Here is a 22368-nt window from a genome sequence, read left to right on the forward strand (position 1 = left end):
AGAGATAACCCCCCCTGGAGGGCAAAGACATGATCATAGATTGTGTCTTTGGCACTCGGAAGCCCTCAAAGGCCAGCGCAGCTTTGCCTTTGTCCCAGGGGCTGAAGAATGCTCAGGCTAAAATCGCCCAACAACTCCCCGACTTCTCCTCTCATCGTTCGGGCTCTTCTACCAAGCTCTTTCCACCTCCCTGCGTTCAGCAGAGGAGGTACTTCAAGGTCTTGGACAAGCCTCGGCCAGCTCTTCCACTCCACCAATCGCTGAAAGAGCTGACCAAGGGGATCTCTATAGAGAGACTCTCCAATCGTCAGGTCGCTTTCTCAGCAGCAGAGATCCTCAATCAGGAGCAAATCACAGAGTATGACATGCAGGCTACTTCGGGGCCTGATTTTTGGTTGAGGAACGGGAATCGTGGTACGGACCAAGGACTTTTCCAAAGAAAGTACCAGCAAGGCTATGGAAACCTTCCTCCTCTCAGGTACTCGCACTTGTGGGCAAATACCATCCTAAAACGTTGAGATACAGTGTCTGAGAGGTTCCATCAGCTGGTCCCTAATGCCAAGATCGCTAGGCTCAGGAACTCCTCTCTAGAGGGATCCATCTTATTCGAGCTGAACAACGTGGAAAAGGCTGCATAGAGATGGAGGAGGTCTCATCAAGGACTCTCTCCTCCATAGGGTCTTAACATCCAGGCCCTATAAATCACCAGCTCCTCAGCAGCCTAATCCAGCTAAGACCTCGATGAGCAAGATGACAGCAAAGCATACGGTGTCTAAGGAGCCCTTTCCGACTAAGGGCAAGAAAGGCACAAAGTCCTCCAGGGGAGGAAAATATCCTAGAGGGAGCAGCCACGGCCGCAAACGCTAGGATAGGCGCTCACCCTGCTTGTCCACCAATGAGGGAATGTCTACAAAGTTGCTGGAACAGTTGGAAGCAACTGGTAGGCCGATCTCTTGACAGTCTCCATGATTCGTTCAAGGTATTGCGTCCCATTCACGTCATCTCTCCCTCTCCTGATCAAGAATCCAGTGTCGATAGACTCCTTTGCGATGGGATCAGGAAAGGGGCTAGTCCTCCGGGCAGAAGTCCAGACCATGTTGAAGAAGGGTGCTCTCTACGAGGCCCTCTATGAGTCCCCAGGCTTCTTCAGTCGACTCTTTCTTGTGAAAAAGGCATCTGGAGGCTGGAGACCAGTCATCGACCTCTCAGCTCTGAACAAGTTTGTCAAGCAAACTCCATTCAGCATGGAGACGGCAGACGCGGTCAGACAAGCGGTAAGACAAAAGGACTTCTTATGCACATTGGACTTAAAGGATGCGTACTTCCATATCCTAATTCATTTGTCTTCAAGAAAGTACTTAAGGTTCAGCTTAGACAACAGGAAATACCAGTTAAGGGTACAGTGCTGCCATCTTTCCACAGCACCCAGTCTTCACCAGAGTGTTCGCCCTAGTGTCATCTTGGCCACACAGAATTGGCATCCATCTCCTCCATTATCTGGAAACTGGCTAAGTCTAGCAGACTCGGTGGCGTTGGCAATCCTTCTTCAACACCGAGTCAAACTTGTGAGGCTTTTCCAAGATCTGGGGCTCATGGTAAACCTCGAGAAGTCCTGCCTGCTTCCCACGCAGAGACTGGTATACCTAGGCATGATCATACACACCAATCTCCACAAAGCCTTCCCATCAGACAACAGGATAATGAGGCTGAGAAAGGTCACAAGACCCTTTCTCAGACGAGAAAAACTTCCAGCCCAGAAGTGGCTGTCTCCTGGGGTACCTATCATCCTTGGCTCATATAGCTCCTAACGGCCGCCTCAGGATTTGATCCCTCCAGTGGTGGCTCAAGTCCCGGTGGAATCAAGCCTTCGACTTCCCGGACACCCTGATCCCCATGGGACCAGCAGAATGGACAGACCTTGAATGGTGGGCGATAGATGAGAACCTGCGGAAGGGCATAGATCTTCTCGTCCCCCCCCAGATTTGATGCTGTTCTGTGACGCTTCAAAAAAAAAAAGGTGGGGGCACCCACGTGTTGCACCACATAACCTCAGGCCTCTGGTCAGAGTCAGAAAAATACCTCCATATAAATCTAGAAGTAAAGGCTATCTTTCTGGCCCTTCAACAGTTCCATCAGTTCCTGGCAGGCCACTCAGTGGTAGTGATGAGCGACATTACCATAGTAGTGGCTTGCATGAATAAGCAAGGAAGTACTTTTTTTCAGCCCCTATCCCATCTAGCATTAGAGATATTGAGATGGGCCGAGATTCACTCGATACCACTATCGGCACTCTTCCTTCCAGGCAAGAGGAATGTGCTCGCTGTCAACCTGAGTAGAGTATCTCAGATAGTGATTACCGAGTGGTCTTTGGATCATTTAGTAGCCAACAAAGTCCTGAAGTGGGGTTCTCTGAATGTGGATCTCTTCACAACGGCCCTGAACTTCAGGCTCCCGTTTTATTGCTCTCAGTTCCAGACCCCAAGGGTCTCTGACTAGATATATCCAATAACGGTGGGTCAACATTGACAGTTATGCCTTTCTCCTCGTTCTGTCTGATGAGGAGGGTGTTCAACGAGTCCAGAACATCGGTCAACCTCTCAATGACCCTCATAGCTTTGCTATGGTATCATGCGGAATGTCTGATGAGGAGGGTGTTCAACAAATCCAGAACATCAGTCAACCTCTCAATGACCCTCATAGATTTGCTATGGTATCATGCGGAATGGTTTCCGGACTTTCTGCAACTACTGATAGAGTCTCCAAGAGAATTCCCTCTATGACACAATCTGCTCAAACAACAACTTCCTCAAAGCTGTAGCTTCACTACGACTTCATGACTGGAGACCATCCATCATCTCCTCACTCAGAGAAAATTTTTGCAACAAGTTGCAAACAGGATGTCTGGAATCCTGTGGAAGTCATCAGCAGCAGTCTAATAGGCAAAGTGGAACGTCTTCTGTGGTTGGTGTCGGGGAAGGGGTATCTCTCCTCTCGAGACCACTATTCCAGCAATAGCGAAGTTCTTCGCGTATTTGCGTGAAGAAATGCGCCTTTCAGTCTTGGTAAAAGGCTATCACTCAGCCTTAAGCCTCGCTCTTAGAATGAATGGAATGGACTTTTCCTCATCGCTAGAATTTTTCTTACTCATACGGAGTTACGAATTTACCAGTCCTCAGCTGGAAGTGAGACCTCCTCAGTGGAATGTGGTTCGAGTTCTCAGGTCTCTGAAGAGACCTCCCTACGAACCATTACACCAGGCAACAGATTGCCACCTGATTTGAAAGACGGTGTTCCTGCTCGCTTTGGCTCCGGCCAAACGAGTCAGCGAACTTCATGGTCTTTCTTACAATGTAACCCATTCAAGGGAAAAAGGAGAGAGATAACGTTTGGCTTCGTCCCTGAGTTTTTTTGCCAAGACTCAGAATCCGGGGATTGCCAATCCCCGATTCGACTCCTTCTGGATTTTGAGTCTTCGCTCTGTAATGAACAACCCTAATCCTCTCTTTCTTTGTCCAGTGTGGAGTTTGAGGCTTTACCTCAAAAGACCTGCAGCTGCCCGTCCCTGAGTGCCTTCACTTTTTGTCAGCACAGGGAGGGACAAGAGGAGGATCACCAAGAATACCATTTTTGCTTGGATTTGCAGGATCATAGACCATGCCCTGAACCCAAATCCTCCTCCTTCATGTCGCCCCATATCTCACGATGTCAGGAGCGTAGCTACATCCCTTACCTTCAAACGAAAATTTTTAGTGACGCAGGTTCTACAGGCTGGGGTGTGGAAACGTCAAACTATGTTCACAGCCCACTACCTGCAAGACATGATCCATAGGAGGCTCGTTACGTTCCCTATTGGCCCTGTGGTGTCTGCACAACATCTGGTATACAGTAATACCTCAAGCTCCTTATTGGACAAGTAGCAGAAGGTTGAGGGCACTGTTACCAGGTTTTAGTCTGCGTGAATGAAAAGGTATGACTGGTTCTTATTCTTTTCTTCATCCTCACCTCTCTTGGGAAAAGCAGCAGCCTAAGTTCTCTGCACAAGCTGACTGCAAACTACTGCAGTTAAACCATGTTTCCTTGTGTATCTAGTACAGTATTTTTTCAATACCGTTGTGTCCTCATACCCAGGCGAGGTGGTATTGGGAAATCTCGGTTACAACAGTTTTTCCTACTAAGACTGAATACTGTACTCTTTACCTTGACAGTCACACTGCTTATCTCAACACATAGTTTGTGTAGGCTGCAGACCTTGCGTAGCAAGATTCAGCAAGGTGTAGGGACTCCTTATTTTTGGAACCACCTATTCAAAATAAGGAGCCCCCGGGTAGCCAAAAAGCCAGTTTGGCAGGGACGTGCACCCTCCTAATGGGTGAGTCACCCCTAATAAATAGTGTGGGTTTGTATTCCAGTCACGTAACAAATGACAAATTCCGAGATAATTCGTATTTTTTCTAAGGATATAAACCTTAGCTATTTATACAAACTTTCCCACCAACCCTATCCCCCTTGAAGTCCTACCTCCAAGTAAAGTGAGCTAAATCACAGGTGTGCGAGTGGGAGGGATAGCAAGCTACCTCCCTACCCCTGTTAACTAGCGGGATGGTTAGTTAACCCTCACTAATTTTTAATGGCTCGTCCTTTATAGCTAAAGATTTGTATCGTCAGGAAAAATTCAAATTATCTCCGAATTTGTCATTTTGGTGCAATCCCACACGTAGGGTATGGAGTGGAACATTTGGGAAATATACTCTCACTGTGTCAATAATGGCATTTCCTTTCGAACGTATAATACTTTCTTAATATTCTCAATCTGGTAAACCAACAAAATAACTAATCAACAAACTAAGCCTCACCCTTGATTGTGGACCCTTCTAATAATGACGTCCCATTCCCTGGATATGCTGACTCACCCTCGGCACTGTTGACGACTTCTGGTAATTCTAATAAAAAAATTCTGCTTAGACCTGAAAACTAATAAGGACCGCTCCTCAAATGTTCTGAAAATTGCTGGAAATGTAAGGATTCACTTATGTGATATACCAATAAATTGTCATTGTGAAGCATTTTGGAGTACTTTTAAGCCTTACTGTAAAATTGGTGAAGTAAGGATGAATTTCAAAGATGATCATTAGAAATTGGAAGCATGAATCCCCTCTAGTAATCATGAGGAAGCTTTCAAAGCAGTCTGTGAAATTTTCAAAATAAAAGTTAATGATTGTGAGATTACTGGAGCACTATGCAAAGCAGCTACTGGAAACCTGGATGTATATTGCTCCAGTGACTGATATGATTCAGAGTGAGTCTGAATACAGTTGGCAAGGAATCCATCTTAATTCATGCCAAATCCAGAATGGAGTCTTTGAATTTTTAGGTATGGAAGAGGAGTAATTTTTAACAAAGACCTTTATGATTTTAGCGAGGATGAAATCTTGGATATGTGCCCTAGAGAAATATGGAAGGTTCATAAGATTCCCAGAAACTCTATGATTATTTTCACTTTTCAGAACCATGATATATCCTCAAATGTCTATATCGAAAATGAGAGAATACTAGTTCGCCTTTACCGACAGAAACCTTTGCAGTGTTGCAATTGTTCTGATCTTGAGCTTGACCCTGCACTTCTATTCCAAGGTGCATTAACTGTAGCCAGGATCACAAACCAACCAATAAGAAATGTCCTCAATATCAAATAGAAGATCCAGCTGTTCAGAAGTCGGATGCAGAACATATCAATGTAGGATATGCTAGGCGACTAAAAGAGCTATGCCTAGGCCTTAAAATCAAAACTTTTAAACATACAGTGGTACCTCTACATACGAATTTAATCCGTTCCACAATCAACTTCGGATGTAGAAAATGTTAGGATGTCGAAACGAATTTTCCCATAAGAATACATTGAAATAGGATTAATCCGTGGTTGAGCCCAAAAACCTATGATAACCTTAATAAACTACTACACATAATTTCCCATGAGAATAATGCACACTAAATTAGATAACAGACATGTAAAAAAGAAGAATTATCAAAAAATGATAAATAAGAAACGGGTTTTTAGCGTCACTTTACCTTAGAAACTCCAGCGCAGGTGTTGTTGGTCTTGCTACGCAGAGAGGAGACGGACGGGCGGCGAGGAGGTAGAGAGGTTAACTACGATAAACGTACACTACCGTAACTTATTCTAACTTACACTAAGTGACCTTTAACATAACTTAGCTTATTTTTTTTTTTTATTTTTATATTTTATATTTTTTTTTACATTTTCTTTTTTCTTTTTGATGATTAATTTTAATCACTTTCACTCTCTACACTTAAAATTTATTGAATTTCTTTCGCTTCACTTTTTGCCGTTTTCTTTGAACCACTTCCATCCTCTTCATCACGAGTTCGCTTCGTAGTTTTTTTAAAGAAACTATCGATAGATAGTTGCTTGGTACGGCTTTTCAGAATGTTTCGAAAGTGAGTTAGGCAAACATCATCGAACTGCGCAACTACACGACAAACCTGCAATTTTTTTGGGTGGTATTTGTCGATGAAGTCGACCACGTCTTGATATTTTCCTAACACCTCTTTTATTTGCGCCGAACCTAACACATGTTCTACCTCCTCGATCCCTTCCTCGTCATCACTCATGTGCTCAGACATAGCATGGAGTTCCTTGAGCTCCTCTGTGGTAAGTTCGTCGTGATGTTCGGCGATGAGTTCCGCGACATCATCTGCGTCGACCTCCAGACCTATGGACTTGCCAAGGGAGACGATTTCCTCTACGTCTTCCGCTGCACCCATCACGGGATCAGGTTCGGGGTCAAAACCTTCAAAATCTCGGGGAGAAACCGCATCAGGCCACAGCTTCTTCCAGGCAGAATTGAGGGTCCGTCGAGTTAATCCCACCCAAGCCTGATCTATGATCTTCAAGCAGTGCACGATGTTGAAGTGGCTTTTCCAAAATTCACGCAAAGTTAAGCACTGCTTGAATAGGTGCTTGGTGTAGAGCTTCTTGAAATTTTAGATTACTTGCTGGTCCATGGGCTGGAGGATAGAGGTGGTATTCGGTGGAAGATACAGCACCTTTATGAACTTGAATTCATCGAAGATATCATCTTCAAGTCCGGGGGGGGTGAGCGGGTGCATTGTCAAGGTATAGCAGGCACTTTAAAGGCAATTTCTGTTCATGAAGATACTTCTTCACAGAAGGGCCGAAAACTTGGTTAACCCATTGGACAAAGAATTGCCTAGTGACCCAGGCCTTCGAGTTGGATCGCCAGAAAACATGAAGCTGGTCCTTATCCACGTTGTGTGCCTTAAAGGCCCTAGGGTTCTCAGAATGGTAAACCAGTAAGGGCTTGACTTTAAAGTCCCCGCTAGCGTTGGCACATAGGGCAAGAGTCAACCGATCCTTCATTGGCTTATGCCCAGGCAATTTCTTCTCTTCGGCGGTGATGTAGGTTCGACTGGGCATCTTCTTCCAAAACAGCCCGGTTTCATCACAATTAAACACTTGCTGCTCTACGTAGCCTTCTTCCAGCACGATCCTTTCAAAGTTCTTGACAAAGTCAGCTGCAGCCTTTGTGTCTGCACTAGCAGCCTCTCCGTGGCGAACAACTGAATGAATCCCGGACCGTTTCTTAAATTTATCAAACCAGCCACGAGATGCCTTGAAATCGTCTGAGGAAGGTTCGGTTGAACTCTCCCCAGCATCACCCCCAGAGCTCTCCTCCTTCAAGTTCGTGAAGATGGCGTGCGCCTTCTCGCAGATGATGGTTTCGGTGATGGTGTCGCCAATAATCTCTCTGTCCTTGATCCAGATTAGCAGAAGTCGTTCCATCTCTTCTATGATAGGGCTACGGCGTTTTGAAATAATGGTGATCCCCTTAGAAGGTTTCACTGCTTCAATAGCTTCCTTCTGTTTCAGGATTGTCTAGATCGTCGACATATTACGGCCATATTGTTTAGCAAGTTCACTCACGCGGACGCCACGCTCATGTTTTTCAATAGTTTTCTGCTTTACGTCTAAAGAAAGCATTTCCTTCTTCCTTTTTTCACCACTACCACTACCACTTGCAAAACTAAGCCTTTTAGGACCCATACTACGTAAATTACCATAAAAGGATGCACGTAAAAAATCACGATTAGAACAGTACAATAATAGCAGAACGCACAGGGCACAACCGCAAGAAGCCGACGAGAACAGAGGACTGACCCAAGCCACGCTAATTGAGGGTCCCTCCGAGGTCAAAGTGCTGCCTTCTATCGGCGGAAATAAAAAACACATCCGGCGCTATGAGTACCAACTATGCGTACGAGTATTGTTTACTTCGGGTGTCGAAAAAAAAATTTGGGTGTAGAGTAGGAACGTGTTCAAATTGTACTTCGCGTGTCAAAAAATTAGGATACAACCGGTACGACGAAAATTGCTTACTTCGTGTGTCGAAATAAAATTCTGCTGTAGAGTCAAAAATTTGCTCGAATTTTACTTCGGATGTTGGAAAATTCGGATGTAGATACGTTCGGATGTAGAGGTTCCAGTGTACTTACCCGCTGGTTATGTGATAATAGCTTTATGCTTCTGTCGGGCAGAAATTCAAAACTCGCAGCAATCGCATAGATATGCCAGGTATACGCTAGCGCCACCACGGAGCTAGGTCGAACTATCCCTCATAGTATCAGATTTTCTTCTGCCGCCATACTGGCAACATAGAAATCAAATTTACTTGTGTTTAACCTGGATTTTAGCAGTATTTTGGTGATATACTCTTGTTATGTGTTTGAGCATTCGCTTATTAGGTGTTTGTTTGATATTTTATCTCTATGTTATAGCGTAAAAGGTAGGATTAAAAATTTTTCAACCTATTTTTAACTAACGAAAGCATATGGCGATAGGTAAACATTTCGCCTAATCGATGACGTCACAGTCATTTGACATAAGCTTGAGTATGACTTGCATTTTCTTAATTTTTCTACAAAGAATGATAAGTTAATACTATCTTACAAAATATTTAGTTATATAAAATAAAAGGATATGTTATTTTGAGAAAATTTTTGTCCTTTTGGTATGCTTTCTTTGGATAATCTTCGATCTGTTTTAAAGATTATCTAGCGTTCATTTTTATTTATGCTACGCAGTCCTCAGTCTATCGTTACAGTAATACTCTTTGTATCGATATTTATGAAGAGTACATTTTTCTTTAAAAACTAAGTTTTTAAATTATTTTAGATAAAAGGAATACAGTATGCTATTTTCCAATTATATTGGTCCTTTTAGTAATTTTTCTTTAACTAATCTGTTTACAAAGATTAAAGAGAATTAGCGTTCTGGTAATTTTGATACGACGTAGTATTCATGACAATCGATATAGTCACACGATTCTTTGTATGGTTGTTTACTTGTTCGTTTTTGGAATACAAAATTTTTTCGTATAATATTTATAAATGTTCCAATTGTTAAATGTGACTATTCGTCTTTTATGGGAACCCCTTGATATTAAGGGTTGATTTAAATATATAGATATATTCTTTATTCCTATATCTATTCATGTAATATGTTAATATTTTATATTAAATATTTTGTTACATTTTATATGGGATTCAGTGACTATTGCATTCCCATTCAAGCCCTTGACAGAATAGTAAGTTCTCCCTCTACGGGCATGTATACTTTTGGTTTTATACCAAAGAGTCAAAAATGCAAATTTTTAGTACTAAATTAGTGCAGTGAATTTTATTCAATACAGTGGAGGGTGCTTCTGTTCGGACCTGTCGTTATCCATGAGCGTATAGCGTTGGAACTTTGTTAGGCCAGGCGCTATATTAGAAATAAATATTAACTAGAAAGATATTATGTTCTCAGACCAAGGCCTACTTGAACTAATTCTTGGTTGGGAGAGCTAGAATTAAACCTCTAAAGCATTGAGGTCAGAATTCAGAACCTTAAGGAGTTGACTCCTAGGAAACAAGCGTTTACCTTCCAAGCGCGGCAACGATCGCTAGGCAGCTAAGCGCGACATTGAACGTCAAGTTGAACGTGACATCAGGCATCAGGCTGAACTTGACGTCGAGCAACAAGCTCGTGACGTCGAACGTCAAACAAACTGTGACGTCCAACGTCAGTCACTTACGGTTCAAGCTACGTCCAGAGGACAAAACCTCTCTATGGTGACTCATAAGACTTTGCTTGCAGCAGTAAAAAAAGGTCAACTGAATGATCTCTTTAGTTCTCCAGGATGCTTATTTCTACTTCCTCATCCATCCAAACTTCAAGCTACCGGAAGGTTCGTGTATGGGAGGAATTTGTCCAGTTTTGAGTTCTTTGTTTCGGGCTATGCAACACCCCTCAAATAGAGGGTGCGTATGTTAGGGCATATCGTTGTGTCCTATCCTTAGACCTCTGGAAAAAAGTTTTCCTGTTTCGGGCCTTAGGCTTCGGCCTCACCACCGCCCCTCTAGTCTTCACAAAGATCATAATGAATGTGGCAAGCATGCTCCACTCAAGAGGCATCAGAGCCTCCTTGTACTTGGACGATTGGCTACTAAGAGCCCCCTCACTCAATCGCTGTCTAAAGGATTTGCGTCTGACAATGAGTCTGTCAGAGGAGCTAGGACTTCTGGTGAATTCAGAGAAGTCTCAATTGATCCCTTCCCAGAAGATCCTTTATTTAGGGATGGAGATTCAGAGTCTGACTTTTCAGGTTTTTCCATCACCTGCAAGAACAGCTAGCTCTCTTAAGGCTTTGTGCCTTTCTAAAGAAGGAGTTTTGTTCAGTGAGGGAATGGATGAGTATCCTGGGAACCCTCTATTCACTAGAACAATTTGTATGTCTGGGGAAACTAAATTTACGACCCCTTCAGTTCCATCTCAATTGCCATTGGAGCAAAGAGGACAGCCTCGACAAGGAGAGCATTCCTCTTACGGAACTAATAAAAGAATGCCTTCGTTGGTGGAACAACGTAAACAGGCTCCAGGAAAGTCTCTCTTTGGAACAAAAGGGCCCAGAGCTTGTGTTGTTTTCCGACGCCTCGGACTCGGGGTGGGGAGCAACACTAGGAAAATCAGAGATTTCGGGTCTGTGGACAAGACAACAGCAAAGTCTCCACATCAATCAAAAGGAGCTGTTAGCAGTCCTGTTGGCTCTCAAGGAGTTCGAGAAGCTAATGATGAACAATGTAATACAAATCAATGCAGACAATACCACAGCTTTGGCCTACATAGTGAATCAAGGGGGAACGCATTCGAGGCCTCTTTACGAGATAGCAAAAACTCTTCTCGTTTGGGCACATCAAAGAAAGATATCCCTATTGACAAGATTCATTCATAGGGAAAAGAATGTGAGGGCAGACAGCCTCAGCAGGAAGAGTCAAGTTTTCCTCACAGAGGGGACACTGCATTTAGTTGTATGCAAGAAACTTTGGCGGATTTGGGGCCGCCCTCTCATAGATCTATTCGCAACTTCAAAAACCAGAAGACTAGAGAATTATTGCTCCCCAGTTCCGGATCTCAAAGCGTCACACATAGACGCGTTCCTGATGGACTAGTCACACCTAGATGTGTACGCTTTTCCTCCATTCAAAGTGCTGTGCAACGTACAACAAAAGTTTGTGTCTCACGAGGGAACCAGATTGACGTTAACAGCCCCCTTCTGACCGTCAAGGAGTTGGTTCACAGAGGTACTGGAATGGATGGTGGATGTTCCAAGAAGCTTGCCATTGAGAATAGATCTTCTAAGACAACCCCTTGGCAAGAAACCATCTAGACCTCCAAGCTCTACGTCTGACTGCCTTCAGACTATCGAAAAACTTGCAAGATCTAGAGAATTTTCGAAGGAAGCAGCCAAGGCTATTGCTAGAGCAAGAAGAAGTTCTACTTTCAGGGTGTACCAATCCAAGTGGAAAGTTTTTAGAGCATTGTGTTAAACTAACTCAGTTTCTTCATACAATACCTCTATAGCTCAAATTGTCGATTCCTCTTTAGAGCTTAGAAGAAGGTACAATTTCTCCTCCTCAACCATCAAAGGGTATAGGAGCATGCTTCCAATGGTCTTCAGGCATAGACATTTAGACCTCTCAAATAACAAGGACCTTCAGGATCTCCTTATTTCCTTTGAAACCTCTAAGAAACGTCAACAGGATTCACCCTCCGGGATTTAGATGTGGTTTAAAAATTTTCTATGAGTAACAGATTCGAACCTTTGAACTCTGCTTTTTTAAAGACTTTATTTTTAATAAGCTTAGCAACAGCTAAAAGGGTCGGTGAAGTTCATTCTTTTAGTAAAAAAAAAAAAAAAAAAAAAAAAAAAATTGGCCTTAGAAAGGGGAAAGCTATATGCTCCCTGCAGCTTGATTTGCTAGCCAAAAATGAACGCCCTTCTCACCCATGACCAAAATCTTTCAAAATTGCTAACCTCTCGGATTTGGTGGGTGAGGAGCTGGAATTCTTTGTCCTGTTAGAGCACTGAGGTTCTATTTAGACAGGACTAAATGTTTAAGAGGCAGTTCAGAAGCTCTTTGGTGTACAGTCAAAAAGCCTGCTTTACCTATGTCTAAAAACACCTTATCATATTTCATAGACTTTCAATTGAAGAAGCTCACACACACTGTGGTGAGGCAGATCTTAAGCTCCTGAAAGTTAAGACTCATGAAGTTAGAGCTGTGGCAACTTCTATGGCTTTTAAACATAGAGCTGTGGCAACTTCTATGGCTTTTAAACAAAATCGTTCTCTGCAAAGTATGTTGATTACGTTTTGGAGAAGTAATCTGTATTCGCATCACTTTATTTAAAACTTGTCCAGACTCTTTATGAGGACTGCTACACTTTGGGTCCATTCGTAGCAACGAATGCAGTAGTAGGTGAAGGATCCACCACTACACTCCCTTAATCCCTAGTACCCTTTTCCCCTCTTGGAACTTGTATATATTTTTATGATTGGAGGAAATTGTTAGACAATCTTCCGCAATCTTTGACTTAGTCAGGTAAGTCATTTGTTCCTTGAGAGTGCCCGGAACAAGGGTATTAGTTGAGGTCCTGTCAGCATAGGGGTTATTCACCGTTTGACAGCTCCTAGAGTTCTTCAGCCCCTTAGGGGGACTGGTTCTCAAAGGACAGCAGACTTATTAATGCAGAGAACCATTGAAGTCAGCTTCCTTAATAGGTACCAACCCTTAAGCTAGTTTTGTTTTAAACTCTTAAATGAAATTCCATTAAAAAGTTAAAGTTGCAGGTTTTAGGTCTCCACAGAGACGATTTACATCGTCCTCCTCGGGCGACCATTAGCCAGCAGGGACTATCACTAGTCCCCTTTAACCTCCCCCCCAGGCGCCACGTGGGAGTACCCCCCGGTAGAAGGTCTCACAGTATTCACGTCCCTGGCGGGGACCGAACTCGGGACCTCTATAATAGAGATCCGCGATGCTACCAACCTTGCTATCCGGAGTATATGTTACTGTCTCTGACCCACCACCAAGGGTGTCAATCAGCTATTATATATAACCAGTGGGTAAGTTTAGAATTTTAAAAATGATATTTTCATAATAAAATAAATTTTTTAACATACTTACCCTCTGGTTATATAACTTAGAATCCCCCCCTTTCCTCCCCTCTAGAGACCTATGGGCATAAAATATCTGATACTAGGAGGGATAGTTCTACCTAACTCCGTGGTGGCGCTAGTGTATACCTGGCATATCTGTGCGATTGTGGCGAGTTTTGAATTTCTGCTGACAGAAGAATTAAAGCTATTATATATAACCAGCGGGTAAGTATGTTCAAAAATTTATTTTATTATGAAAATATAATTTTAACAGAATATATATAACAAAAGACATTATATTTAGACATTTTAACAGAAAATGTATGTTTCCCTGTAGAAAATAACATGATTTAACCAGTTTTCACCTTCATATTATCCGTAATAACAGCAACCAGTTTGGCTACTTAAAGTTAGTTGAATTGGTTGTTCTGTTTGTTTGCGGTGGAAATGAAGGTCAAATTCGGTGAAATCACGTCATTTACTACAGGAAAACACATTTTTAAATATTTAACTTAGCCGGTGAATATATAATAGCTGACGTCTCCGGCGGCTCGACAGAAAAACACAAAAACTCGCGAGCGATTGCTATGAAGGTTGCGGGTGTGCCCACCAGCGCCAACTATCGGCCAGATACCGCATATACATGTAAACAGCTCCAGTTCTTCTCTGTCGGTCTGATCGACAAGTTGATTCCATTACTCGCTGTTAACCTGGAGTTTTTCTACAGTCTTGGTGAAGTACTTCTTTTTGGTTTGAGCTTTCGCAGTGCAGGTGTTTTATCTTCAATAAACTCTTGAACTCTTTTTTGGATAGATTTAATTGTTGATGACTTTGGATTGTTTTTGGACTTTCTTTGACTTTTCAAAATGGCTGACCCATCTCCAATTCCTAAATTTCGTAAATGTAATGCTAGGGATTGTAACAAACGTCTTCCAAAGGCCTCTCTCGACCCACATACTGTGTGTTCTAATTGTCGGGGTAAAACCTGTCAATTAGGAGATCGGTGTGATGAGTGCGTGGTACTTTCGGAATTCGACTGGCTAGAGTTTGATAAGTATTCTCGTAAGCTAGAGAGAGATAGGGTGAGGAGAAGTTCCTCTAGATCGTTAGAATTTTCCTCCTCCTATGCCCCTGAACCTAATCCTTCCCCAGTAGTAGTTGTGCCTGAACCCTCTACTAGCACTCATGAACCATCAATGCGGGATATGTTACGTGCCATTCAAGCTTTGGGCGAGAGAGTTGAATCGTTAGCTACGGACCGTAATCAACTCATGGCGGATGTAAAAGAGTTAAAGTGTCAGAGTGCCACATTAGAAAATCGTGGGGAGAAAGTGATTAGTGCGCAAAGTGTTATCAGTGTTGCGACCGAGGGTTCGTCTGTTCGTGCCTGTCGTTCGCCTAGTCCGAGACCTCTTGCAAGCTCCCATGCCCCAGGGAGAAGTAATGTCGTAGGACTTATGGGTTCGAGAGGCTTTAACCAACGAACAGACGTTCCCTTTATGGTTTCAGGCGTTTCTCGTCAAGACCGCCCCTACCATAAGACGAGCGAGGCGATTTTCTCCTCATCATCCGAAGGCTTCTCGCGTAAGAAACCGTGGAGCAAGGTTTCGAGACCCTTAAAGCGAAAGTCAGTCCCTTCAGGACAGGTCCAGCGTCCTGGTTGTAGCCTTTGGGACAGCTCTGACCCTGTGCAGTCATCGGAAGACTGCTCGCCGCCTAAACAGAAGCGTAACACAGGCTCCGAGAGTCTTAGTGTAGGCAATGTTTTGCAGTCACAGACGTTACCCTCGTCTCGAACCGCACCCATTCCCGTTGATCCTAAATGGGTTGTACTGCAAGATATGCAGAATAAGCTTGCCTCTCTTATGGAGGACTATACTGCTGAGCAGGTTCACGATGATCCTCGCCGCTTAGCTGATCGAGATCCTGGCAGTCAGCCGCCCAAACGAGCCTTTGCTCGTCCTGTTGACGTTGACGTTACAAAGTCACGTCAGTCACGTGTCATAGAGCCTCACTCGATGCAGTCCCGTGTTGACTTTCAGCCGCTTGTGGACGTTCAGCCGCTGCCGCATGCTCGTGTTGACGTTCAGGACGTTCGCCAACCAGCGAAGTTGACTTGTTTTGACGTTGAGCGTCAAGCACCGCAGTCAAGAGTTGTTTTGACTGCTCAGTCTAGGCAGTCAAGGCAGTCTCGAGTTGACGTCGAGCGTCCTCCCGCTCCTGTTGTTGTTGCTAGTCAGTCCGTTAGGCAGTTACATGACGTAGCGTCCTGGACTGCTACTGATGCTCCTGTGCGTGTGGACTCTGCTTGTCAAGCATTGCCACCAAGGCAGGTCTCTCCCTTGCTTGAGACTCATCAGTTGTCGGACGAGGCTCCTTCAGATGAGGACGTTGCTGATCCTCATCCTGATGATAATCCTTCAGATGTAGATGAACCTAAGGCTGTTCCTCCTTCAATGGATTTTAAGAAGATCATGATGATTTTCAAGGATCTTTTTCCAGATCACTTTGTTGCTGTTGCTCCTCGTTCGCCTCCGTCTGAGTTTGCTCTAGGCTTAGCTGCTACCAAGCCTGCCTTTACTAAGCTAGTGCTTTCTCGCTCTTCTAAGAGGGCTTTACGTCTTCTAGGCGACTGGTTGGATACCAGGAGGAGTTTGGGGAAGACGGCCTTTGCCTTCCCACCTTCTAAGCTTGCTTCTAGATCGAGCGTCTGGTATGACACGGGAGAAGTTCTCGGCTTGGGAGTCCCTGCCTCTGCCCAGGGTGACTTCTCAAGCCTCGTAGACTCTCCCCGTCGCCTGGCCATGAGACGCTCGAAGATTTGTTGGTCCTCCTCGGACCTTGACCATCTACTTAAAGGCGTATACAGGGCCTTTGAGGTTTTTAACTTTCTTGATTGGTCATTAGGAGCATTAAGTAGGAAGATCTCGTCTGCCGACTAAGATGTATCCTTACTTATCATGTCCTGTATGGACAAAGCCATCCGCGATGGCTCCAATGAGCTCGCCTCCACCTTTACGTCGGGAGTCTTGAAGAAGAGAGAAACCCTTTGCTCTTTCCTTTCAGCAGGAGTTACTCCCTGTCAGAGATCGGAACTGCTCTTTGCTCCCTTATCAGCTGCCTTGTTTCCACAACAACTGGTTAAGGATATAGCTGCTTCGCTTGTGCAGAAGGACACACATGACCTGATGGCGTCCTCTGCTCGCAAGGGGGCTCCTTCTTCATCCTTTGCTGTGAGACCCAGGATCGAGACTCCTGCGTCTAGATTTATCCCGCCCTTTCGTGGCAGAGCTCCCAGCAGGGGAAGCTCTCGTGCCGAGGGAAAGAGAGGTAAGAAGAGAGGAGCCAAGTCCTCCCGTGGCAGAGTCTGACTGCCCACAGCCTCAGACAGCGGTAGGGGCCAGATTGAACAGCTTCTGGCAGGCCTGGGAGAAGAGGGGTGCAGACCAAGAGTCTGTTCTGTTGCTCAAAGAGGGGTACAAAATACCGTTTGTACGCAAACCTCCTCTAGTAACAACTCCCATAGACCTCTCTCCCAGGTACCGAGAGGAGTCAAAGAGACAAGCCCTAAATCAAGAAGTGTCTCTGTTGCTAGAGAAGGGAGCGGTGGTGAAAGTCTCGGACCTTCAATCACCGGGGTTTTACAACCGTCTCTTCCTAGTCCCAAAGCATACAGGAGGTTGGAGGCCGGTGCTAGACGTCAGTGCGCTCAACGTTTTTGTTACGAAAACAAAATTCACGATGGAGACCACGAAGTCCGTCTTAGCAGCGGTCAGAGAGGGAGACTGGATGGTCTCTCTCGACCTACGAGATGCGTACTTCCACATTCCTATACACCCGGATTCCCAACCGTTTCTGAGGTTTGTTTACAGGAATGTGGTGTACCAGTTTCGAGCCCTGTGCTTTGGCCTCAGTCCTGCTCCTCTCGTGTTTACGAGGCTCATGAGGAATGTGGCAAAATTCCTTCATCTATCGGGAATCCGAGCCTCCCTGTACTTGGACGACTGGCTTCTCAGAGCATCGTCCAGTCATCGCTGTCTGCAGGATCTACATTGGACGTTGGGTCTGGCCAAGGAGTTGGGACTTTTAGTCAACTTAGAAAAGTCCCAACTGATCCCATCCCAGACTATTCTATATTTGGGGATGGAGATTCGCAGTCCAGTTTTTCGGGCTTTTCCGTCTGCCACCCGAATAGAACAAGCCCTGCTCAAAGTCCAACTTATGCTGAAAAGAGAAAGTTGTTCAGTCAGGAGTTGGATGAGTCTCGTAGGGACTCTCTCATCCCTGGAGCAGTTTGTCTCGCTAGGGAGACTACACCTTCGGCCTCTCCAATTCCATTTAGCCTCTCCCTGGAACAAGGGCAAGACTTTAGAGACGGTATCAATCCCAGTCTCCGAACCAGTAAAAGCATGCCTGAACTGGTGGGACAGCAATATCAGTCTGAGAGAGGGACTGTCCCTAGCAGTCAAGAACCCAAACCACGTGTTGTTCTCAGACGCGTTGGATTTGGGTTGGGGTGCGACCCTGGACGGTCGGGAATGCTCGGGTCTGTGGACCTCGGTTCAGAAGAGCATGCACATCAACGGCAAGGAGCTATTAGCAGTCCACTTGGCTTTGATGAAATTCGAAAGCATTCTTCGAAACAAAGTGGTAGAGGTCAACTCAGACAACACCACAGCTTTGGCGTACATCTCCAAGCAAGGAGGCACTCACTCCCACACGCTGTACGTGATCGCAAGGGACCTTCTCATATGGTCAAAAAGTCGAGGCATCTCCCTGTTGACAAGATTCATCCAGGGGGACTTGAACGTCTTGGCAGACTGTCTCAGTCGGAGGGGTCAGGTGATACCCACGGAATGGACCCTCCACAAGGACGTGTGCAAGAGTCTTTGGGCGACTTGGGGTCAACCCACCATAGACCTCTTTGCCACCTCGTTGACCAAAAGGTTACCGATCTATTGCTCACCAGTCCCAGATCCAGAGGCGATCCACATAGACGCGTTTCTACTGGACTGGTCTCACCTGGACTTATATGCATTCCCACCATTCAAGATAGTCAACAAGGTACTGCAGAAGTTCGCCTCTCACGAAGGGACAAGGTTGACGTTGGTTGCTCCCCTCTGGCCCGCGAGAGAGTGGTTCACCGAGGTACTTCAATGGCTGGTAGACATTCCAAGAAGTCTTCCTCTAAGGGTAGATCTCTTACGTCAGCCCCACGTAAAGAATGTTCATCAAAGCCTCCCCGCGCTTCGTCTGACTGCCTTCAGACTATCGAAAGACTCTCAAGAGCTCGAGGCTTTTCGAAGGAGGCAGCCAGTGCGATTGCGAGAGCTAGGAGAGCTTCTACCATCAGAGTATACCAGTCGAAGTGGGAAGTCTTTCGAGACTGGTGCAAGTCAGCATCTGTGTCCTCTTCCAGTACCTCTGTAGCCCAAATCGCAGATTTTCTTTTACATCTGAGAAATGTTCGCTCCCTCTCAGCTCCCACTATTAAGGGCTACAGGAGCATGTTGGCTTCGGTCTTTCGACATAGAGGCTTAGATCTTTCCAACAATAAAGATCTCCAAGATCTCCTTAAGTCTTTCGAGACCTCTAAGGAACGTCGTATGGCAACTCCTGGATGGAACTTAGACGTGGTCCTAAGGTTCCTCATGTCAGACAGGTTTGAGCCATTACATTCAGCCTCCCTGAAGGATCTCACCCTCAAGACGCTTTTCCTAGTGTGCTTGGCTTTGGCTAAAAGGGTCAGTGAAATTCATGCCTTCAGTAAGAACATCGGCTTTTCCACAGAGAAAGCCACATGTTCACTTCAACTTGGTTTCCTAGCCAAAAATGAACTGCCTTCTCGTCCTTGGCCTAAGTCTTTTGATATACGTTGCCTGTCAGAGATCGTAGGCAATGAACTTGAAAGAGTACTGTGTCCAGTTAGAGCTCTTAAGTTCTACTTAGCTCGTACTAAGTCCTTACGAGGTGGATCTGAGGCCTTATGGTGCTCAGTTAAGAAACCATCATTACCTATGTCAAAGAATGCTTTGTCATATTTTATCAGATTTTTAATCCGAGAGGCTCATTCTCACTTGAATGAAAAAGACCGATGCTTGCTTAAAGTTAAGACGCACGAAGTAAGAGCTATAGCAACTTCCGTGGCCTTTAAGCAAAATAGATCTCTGCAAAGTATTATGGACGCAACCTTTTGGAGAAGCAAGTCGGTATTCGCGTCATTTTACTTAAAAGATGTCCAGACTCTTTATGAGGACTGCTACACACTGGGTCCATTCGTTGCAGCGAGTGCAGTAGTGGGTGAGGGTTCTACCACTACATTCCCTTAATTCCAATATCCTTTTAATCTGTCTCTTGAAATGTTTTTAATCTTGTTTTTGGGTTGTACGGAAGGCTAAGAAGCCTTTCGCATCCTGGTTGATTTGGCGGGTGGTCAAATGTCATTTCTTGAGAGCGCCCAGATTAGGGGTTTGATGAGGTCCTGTTGTATGGGTTGCCGCCCTTGATACTTCAGCTCCTGGGAGTCTTTCAGCATCCTAAGAGGATGGCTGGGCTTCGTGAGGAAGACAGACTAACAAGGCAGAGTAATCGTCTAAGTCATCTTCCTTACCAGGTACCTATATATATTTGGGTTTTGTTATGATATAACTGTCAAAAACTCTAAGCATATACGCTGTAAACTGTATTAATTCTGGTCTCTACCCACCACCATGGGTGTGAATCAGCTATTATATATTCACCGGCTAAGTTAAATATTTAAAAATTATATTTTGATTATAAAATAAATTTTTGAATATACTTACCCGGTGAATATATAAATTAAAGGCCCCCCCTTCCTCCCCGATAGAAACCCAGCGGGATGAGAAGAACTGGAGCTGTTTACATGTATATGCGGTATCTGGCCGATAGTTGGCGCTGGTGGGCACACCCGCAACCTTCATAGCGATCGCTCGCGAGTTTTTGTGTTTTTCTGTCGAGCCGCCGGAGACGTCAGCTATTATATATTCACCGGGTAAGTATATTCAAAAATTTATTTTATAATCAAAATATCATTTTCTGTTCGAAATGAAAATCTGTAATACAGTAAAGTTTTACTGTATTACTGATTCTCATTTCGAACACAAAATATATGTTTTCCTGTAGTAAATGACGTGATTTCACCGAATTTGACCTTCATTTCAACTGCAAACAAACAGAACAACCAGTTCGACTAACTTTAAGTAGCTGAACTGGTTGTTGTTGTTGCGTATGAAATGAAGGTGAATACCGGTTAAATCACGTTATTTACTACAGGAAAACATATATTTTCTGTTATAATGTTTAGATATAATGGGTATTGTTCCATTTCGGGACTGCTTCGCTCACCAGAAAACAAAAACATCCAAAGGTAATGTTGAACTACGCACGCTAACATTAGCAATGTTACGATAACATTAGCAGCACTAAATATGATGGTTCTTGTCTTGCCACAGGCTCGATTACGCTCGCAGGAAAATAAACCATCAAGCTCGTATGTACTGGCAAGTGGTAATGTTGAGCTGCGCATGTTAACATTAGCAATGTTACGCTAACAAGGCTAAATATAATGGTTTTTGTTCCGCCACTGGCTCGCTTACGCTCGCAGGAAAATAAAACATCAAGCTCGAATGCACTGTCAAGCGGTAATGTTGAGCTGCACACGCTAACAAACTAGTAGAACTAACACATTAAAATTAAAGAAATTAATGACTTACTTTTATGACCGCGACGACGTAACTTGTTGGTCACTGGGGTGTTGTGACTGTGACGTCTTAATTTCTGTATATCCACATCGATGTTTCTTCCTTGTCTTAGCTATCTTAGTTTTAGTACTGCACCTGGGACACTGTAAATGTTGGGCCATTACATTATGAGATTTAAGAAAAAAAAATTATATATATATATATATATATATATATATATATATATATATATATATATATATGTATGTATGTATGTATGTATATATATATATATGTATATATATATATATATATATATATATATATATATATATATATATATATATATATATATATATATATATATATATATATATATATATATATATATATATATATATATATATATATATATATATATATATATATATATATATATTTATATATGTATATATATACTGTATATATATATATATATATATATATATATATATATATATATATATATGTATATGTATATATATATATACTGTATATATATATATATATATATATATATATATATATATATATATATATATATATGTATATATTTATATATATGTATATATATATATATATATATATATATATATATATATATATATATATAAATATATATATATATATATATATGTATATATTTATATATATATATATATATATATATATATATATATATATATATATATATATATATATATATATATATATATAAGGATGAAAAGGACAGCAAGAAGACTTCGGATCATCTTACATATTTATTCTACACCAACGTTGGTGTAGAATAAATATGTAAGATGATCCGAAGTCTTCTTGCTGTCCTCTTCATCCTTAAACTTAAGCTTGCCAGAAGCGAAAATGTTACTAGTTATATATATATATATATATATATATATATATATATATATATATATATATATATATATATATATATATATATATATATATATATATATTCTTTTTTTTTGGGGGGGGGCTCAAGCCATGGCGTCCTGATGGAAGCTTCCTTTTTGGTAGCTTCCTTGGGTTAATAACTACTAAGATATTCCCAGAGAATTTAACCACAGGTTATCACAGAATTCTAACTTCTGGAGCGAGTATCCTAAAGG

General features: G+C 43.1%; 1 protein-coding gene across 2 annotated transcripts in view; it reads left to right on the forward strand.

Moving 5' to 3' along the window:
- The window catches only part of LOC137640014 (SRR1-like protein), a 186917-nt gene that overhangs the window by 112664 nt on the left and 51885 nt on the right, over positions 1 to 22368 (forward strand). The gene's annotated exons all lie outside the window — the stretch shown is intronic.

This window comes from Palaemon carinicauda, chromosome 4 (assembly GCF_036898095.1).
Source record: "Palaemon carinicauda isolate YSFRI2023 chromosome 4, ASM3689809v2, whole genome shotgun sequence".
Lineage (NCBI taxonomy): Eukaryota > Metazoa > Arthropoda > Malacostraca > Decapoda > Palaemonidae > Palaemon > Palaemon carinicauda.